This window comes from Elephantulus edwardii, unplaced genomic scaffold, assembly GCF_000299155.1.
Source record: "Elephantulus edwardii isolate Elephantulus edwardi_28Jun2011 unplaced genomic scaffold, EleEdw1.0 scaffold00110, whole genome shotgun sequence".
Classification (NCBI taxonomy): domain Eukaryota; kingdom Metazoa; phylum Chordata; class Mammalia; order Macroscelidea; family Macroscelididae; genus Elephantulus; species Elephantulus edwardii.
The window spans coordinates 4,338,040-4,344,861 of NW_006399860.1; the positions used below are offsets into that span (position 1 = coordinate 4,338,040).

The 6,822-nt window shown below is 38.4% G+C and overlaps 1 pseudogene; it reads left to right on the forward strand.

Moving 5' to 3' along the window:
* The first annotated feature begins 3,132 nt into the window (after positions 1 to 3,132).
* On the forward strand, positions 3,133 to 3,902 carry LOC102862302 (annotated as a pseudogene).
* The last annotated feature ends 2,920 nt before the right edge of the window (positions 3,903 to 6,822 follow it).

The following is a 6,822-nucleotide window of genomic DNA, read 5'->3' on the forward strand; positions in this document are numbered from 1 at the left end:
TTACTAATTAAAATACTCTTTTATTGTTTTGGTGTTTTTTTTTAAAGACAGGTCCATCATTAGTTTCATACATCATAACTCCAGTATTTAGTAAATCAAGATTACTTGTACCTGAATTGTTCTCTTACTCAAAGATTCTTATACAAATCATAGGAGCTTACTCTCAGGTGTAATAACGACCAAAATAATACCTTTTCATGAACTGTGTCTTTAGGACTTTCACCTACTTGGTATCAGGCAGGTAATGTAAACATATAGTGCAGGAAGGTGAAACATTGTAAAGAAGATTTGATCCAATGTAAAGATTACCTTCTCCGTTATTTTACAACCTAGATAGATCATCACAGCATCCTTCCTTATCCTGTGTTCAGGGAAATAAATGACTAGGATTTATCAAATATTTATGAAGCACTAGTACTAATACTTACCATCATTATTCCAATTATTCTAATTAACACATGTATACCATATGACCACTATGTGAAATGTACGTTATTATCATCCCCAATTAAAACAAAGGGAAAAGTAATGCTAGATACCTTCGGTAGCACAATCAAAGAATAGAAAAAGTTGATTTTGACCTTCAACTTGAATTTGGTACCAAACTATCATAATTGACCAAGACTGAATATAAATTTCTGGTTTGTAATTTTGGAGCTTCCTGTTTGAAGCAATTGGATCATTGAAGGTAAGTTGTTTTGATTTAATTAACAATCAAGTGTAATCTGATAGGTCTTTTTTATTTAATTAGCAATCAGGTATAAGCTGATTGGTTGTTTTGATTTAATTAACAATCACTTGTGGACTGGAAGCTACTTGTTAAATCAATCAGGACCTGCGGGGGGGGGGGGAGAGGGGGGCGAGGCCTTTGTGATGAAAAGTTGGTTGGAGCCTGTGTCCTGTGTCTCTTGAGCCTGGTGTGAAGACTGATTTGCTCATAGAGTTACAAACTAAATTAGCAGTTTGTTGTGTTTGGTAGAACATTATTCTAAGTGGTATAGTACTTGTCTGTCAGTTTGCTGTACTGTGATAACTTAGGATTACTGCAATACTGAAAGCTGTGCCACTGGTGTGGCAAATGGCATAAGGGCTACCCATGATGGACAGGTAGAGTTACAAACTAAATTAGCAGTTTGTTGTGTTTGGGGAGAACATTGCTCTAATTCATGTAGTACTTGTCTGTCAGTTTGCTGTATTAAGATAACTTGTGGGTTGCTGCAATACTGAAAGCTGTGCCACTGGTGTGGCAAATGGCATAAGGGCTACCCATGATGGACAGGTGTTATTAGAGCTTTCCGATTAAGACAGACTAGGAAGCAGGATTAGCCATCCACTTCTTAAATATCAGGCCTCTGAAAACTATGAACAGTAGAGGAACTAGAATAGTTAGAGTAGCATAGTGGGAGAGCCCAGATTAGAAGTCAGTTGAAATGAAGAAAAATAGTGACAAATATTGTTTAATAATTGGAACATGGAATGTATGTAACTTGAATGTTGGAAAACTGGAAATTGTTTAAAATGAAAGGGAATATATGCGCACTCACATACTAGGCATTAGGGAGGTGAAATGGACCAGCTTTGACCACTTTGAATCAGAAAATAACATGGTATACTATGCTGGGAATGAAAAACAGAAAAAGAATGGTGTTGCTTTAATATTCAAAAAGTCAATTTCAAGTTCTATCTTAAAATACAATGTTGTATGTACTAGGATATTATCCATGTTGTTTTTAAGTTGTTGTTATTGTTGTTATGTGCCACCAAGTCTCCTGAGACTCATAGCGACCCAATGTACAACAGCTCTGAAGCCTGGCTTGTCCTGAGTCAGCCTCACTGTCTCCAACACACATAACCCCATTGTCCTAGTTACTTTATAAGTCCATCTCATCTGGGGTCTTTCTTTCTTGTGCTATTCCTCCACCCTTCTGAGCATGATGTCCTTCTCTAAGGAGCAATCCCTCCTGGCCACATGCCCAAAGTGTGTGAGATGGAGCATCAAAATTCTAGCCTCCAAGGAGAAATTTGGTTTTACCCTCTCCAAGACAGACCTACTTGTTTTCTTGGTGGTCCATGGTTGGTTCAGGACTCTTTTCTAGCACCACAACTTGAAGGCATCAATTCTGCTTCAGTCATACTTCGTCATTGTCCAGCTCTCTGATGCATAGCAATTAATTGTGAAGTCCATGGTCTGGATCAGGAGCACCTTAGTCTCTAGACTGACATCATTGCTTCTCAGTACTTTAGATAGGTATTTGACAACATATTTACCCAATGCATTTGATTTCCTGACTAGAGCAATAAAAAGCCATAGCAAAAGGAAGAAATCAAGAAGTTAAAGAGCTGAAAAGAATATTTCAAAGGGCAGGAAGGGAAGACAAAACAAAGTATTATAATGAGATGTGCAAAGAACTGGAGTCCAAAAATCAAAAGGGCTGAATGTGTTCAGCATTTCTTAAACTGAAGGAACTAAAGAATAATGCAAGCCTTGAGTTGCAATACTTCAGGATGCTATAGACAGAATATTGAATGATCCAAGGAGTATTAAAAGAAGATTAAAGGAATATACTGAGTCACTGTACCAAAAAGAATTGGCAGTACATATAGAAGAATTTCAAGAAGCAACATAAGATCAAGAGACAATGGTGATGAAGGAGGAAGTTCAGGCTGCTCTGAAGGACTTGACAAAAAAAAAAAAATAAAGCCCCAGGAATTGATGGAATACCAATTGAAACATTTCAACAAACAGATGCTGCCCTGGATGTGCTCACCCAGTTGTGTCAGGAAATCTGGAGGACAACTACCTGGCCAACTGACTGGAAGAGATCCATTTTTATCCCCAGTCAAAAAAAAAAAAAGTGACACTACAGATTATGGGAATTATCATACAATATCACTCAAATCACACAAGCAAAATTCTGTTGAAGGTTATCCAGAAACGAGTGGAACAGTATATTATCCATACACATACATGAAAGACCCATTAACATGATTGTTATCAAATACATGCTCCTAAATTTAGAGCCAAAAAGGAAGAAATCTAGAATTTTTACCAAATCATGCAGTCCAAAATGGACCGAACATGCATTAAAGATGCATTAAAGGCCTGTGGCCACTGAGTCCGTGGTGGACATGATGGCTCTGATGGCGCGCATCGTGCTGGGGCAGGTGGTCCTGTCTGAGGTGCTGTTACTGCTGGAGCAAGAGGATACGGAAGGGCCTGGCGGAGCCAGGAGCAGCTGGCCTCTTTGTCTCAATTCCAGGGCGCAATCACTGATGCGCGTGGTGTGCACCCTGGCTTGTGGCGCTGTGGGGCATTGCTGCTGGTCACCAAGTGCAACCGCCTGCGACACATGGAACCCAGTGCCAGAAGGATTTACTGGGTGGACTCACAGCCAAGGTAGTATGTCCCAGTGGAAGACCATGTGATTGGCATAGTATAACAGCTAAATCTAGAGATGTATTCAAAGTTGATGTTGGTGGGAGTGAACCAGCTTCTTGGTCCTGCTTGGCATTTGAAAGTGCAACTAAAAGAAACAAGCCACATGTGCAGGTTCGCGATCTCACATATGGCCAATCTGTGGTTGCTAATAAAGTTATGGAACCAGAGATGGTCTGTGTTAACAGCCGCGGACGAGCCAACAGAATAGGTGTGATTGGACAGGATGGTCTGCTTCGTAAAGTGACTTTGGGCTAAATTAGAAAGCTTCAAGCTCCAGACTGAAATCATACAGGAAGAGGGAAAACTCTATCCACTGGAGATACTATTTGGAATGAATGAAATAATTTGGGTAAGGGCAAAAACAATTCAGCAGACTTTAATTCTGGCAAATATTTTTGAAGCTTGTGAGCCCATGACAGCAGATCAGAGAAAGCAAATCTTCTCTAGACTGGCAGAGAGCTAATAGATATGGGTTTTAATATGGACCAAAGCAGTCAAGCGACCGGATACACTAAGGAAAACATTTTTTACATGAACCTTTCTGCATCATATTTTCAAAGGCAATGATTGTACATATTGTCTTACTGGAATTCTAAAAGAAAATATTTTTTATGAAGATTTACTAGTTGTTACATATGCTGAGGAAAAACCCCAAAACAGTGCCTCTTTTTCTTTTCTTTACAATGAATTGATAATAAAGATATACCATGAATAAAGATGCATTAATAATAACTGGTGACTGAAATGCAAAGATTGGAAAGAGTGAAAAAGAAATAGTATAAGAAAATATGGGCATTGTGATAGAAATGAGGCTGGAAATAGAATGATCACATTTTGTATTTCCAATGATTTATTTATTGCAAATGCTCTTTTTAAAAAGACACAAACAACAAATTTACACATGGATCTCACCTGATAGGCTGCATAGAAATCAGACTGACTACATATGTGGAAGAAATCATTGGAGAAGTTCAATATTGGCAGTAAAAACTAGGCTATGGGCAGACTGTGGGTCACACCATCAATTATTGTTACGCAAGTTTAAAAAGAGGCCTAAGAAAATAAGTCCACAAAACTCAAGATATGCTATTGAATATATTCTGTCTAAATGTCAAGGTCATTTTAGTAACAGGCTTCAGGTATTAAACATCAATGATCAGAGACCAGATGAGCTGTGGGATGATATGAAGGATAACATCCGTGAAGAAAGGAAAAGGTCATTACAAAAACAGAGGAGAAAGAAAAAAATGAAATCAATATCAGAAGACATTCTAAAAATTGCACTAGAGTGTCGAGAAGCCAAAACAAACAGAAAACATGCCAAAGTAACAAAATATTTCAGTGGGCAGCTCAAGAGGACAAAGAAAAGTATTGATAGAATGTGCGGAGTGCTAGAAATGGAGAACAAAAAGGAAAGAAATCACTCTGCATTTCTCAATCTGAGAGAACTGAAAAACAAATTTAAACCTTGAGTCCCAATATTGAAAGATGCTATGGACAAAATATTGAATGGCCCAGAATGCATCAAAATAAGATAGAGGGAATACACAGAATTACTATGCCAAAAAGAAATGATTGAAAATAATTGAAAAAAATTCAAAAGTACCACATGAACAGAAGTCAATGGTAAAGAAAGAGAAAGTAGAAGCTGCATTGAAGATATTGGCAAAAAATAAAGCCCCCAGAATCTATGGGATACCAATTCAGTTAACAGATATAGACTTAGATGCACTCACCAGTCTATGCTAGGAAATTTGGAGGACAGCTGTGTAGCCACTGATTGAAAGAGGTCTATATTTGTTTCCATTCCCAAGAAAGGAGATACATCTGAATGTGGACACTATCGAACAATATCATTAATATCACATATAAGCAAAATACTGCTGAAGACAATTCAAAATTAGCTAGAACATTACATAGATAAGGATTTGCCAGAAGTTCAACCAGGATTTAGAAGAGACCTTTGCACCAAGAATATCATTGCTGATGTCAGATGAATCCTGGTTGAAAGTAGAGAATACCAGAAGAATCCCTATTTGTGCTTTATTTAGCAGGCAAAGGCATTTGATTTTGTGGGTAATAACAAGTTGTGGCTTGCATTGAGAAGAATAAGAATACATTCTTAATTGTGGGAACTTAATTGTGTTCAAGCAAAACCTATACCTGTACCAGGAGGCTGTTGTACAAAGAGAGCAGGGGGACACTGCATCATTTAAAATTAAGAAGGGACTGTGTCAGGGTTGTATTATCTCTCCATACCTATTCAATCTGTATGCTGAGCAAATTATTTGAGAAGTTAGACTTTATGAAGTGGAATGTGGCATCAGGATCTGAGGAAGACTCATCAATAACCTGTGTTATGCAGATGATGCAACTTTGCTTGCTGAAATGGAGGAGGACTTGAAATACTTGTTTCAGAAGAGCAAGGAATGCATCCTTCAATATAGATTGCATCTCAATGTCAAGAAAATTATAATTTTTACCTTTGGACCAATAGGCAACAACAGGATGGATGGAGAAGAGATTGGGTTTCCACAACTTATCTTACTTGGATCCACAATTAACCCCCTTGGTACCAGCAGTCAGGAAATAAAGAGATTAATTACACTAAGTAAATCTGCAGTTAGGGAGCTCTCAAAGTCACTGAGGAGTAATGATGCCAGTTTGAGGACTAAGGTGCATCTGATTCAGGCCCCATGGTCTTTTTGATCACTTGCTATGTATAGGGCTGACAGAATAAGAATTGATGCCTTTGAGCTATGATGTTGGAGAAGATCCCTGATCATCCCATGAACTGGCAAAAGAACAAACAAATATATCTTGGAGGAGGTGCAGCCAGAGTGCTCTTTGGAGGCAAGAGTGATGAGGCTGTGTCTCCTATACATTTGGGTATGTTGCTACGAGGATGTATTTCTTGGAAGAGGAAAAAATGCTTGGATGAGTAGAGGGTTGGTGAAGAAGAGGAAGACCCTCATCCAAGTGGATTGACACAGTGACTCCAACACTGGGATCTAGCTGAAGATGGCACAGGATAGGATCAGGTTAATCTCTGTTGTTCATAGTGTTGTTATGAGTCATACTCAACTCAATGGTATCTAACAGCTAGAAGGATAAAATATCAACAGAAGGAACTCTGGTGCCATAACGGATAAGGAGTTATGCTGTAAATTCAAAGGCAGATGGTTTGAATCCATCAGCTGTTCCATGAAAAAAAAGATGAGCAATCTCTTCCCATTAAATTGCAGCTTCAGAAACCTTGCTGATGGGCTAGCTGTAAGTATGTTGTGATACACTGCACTGAGTTGTTGGGTTTAATATTAATAATACCTAACAACCAAAAACCAGAACAGTCTGCCTCTTCCCCTTTCTGAACATGGTATAAG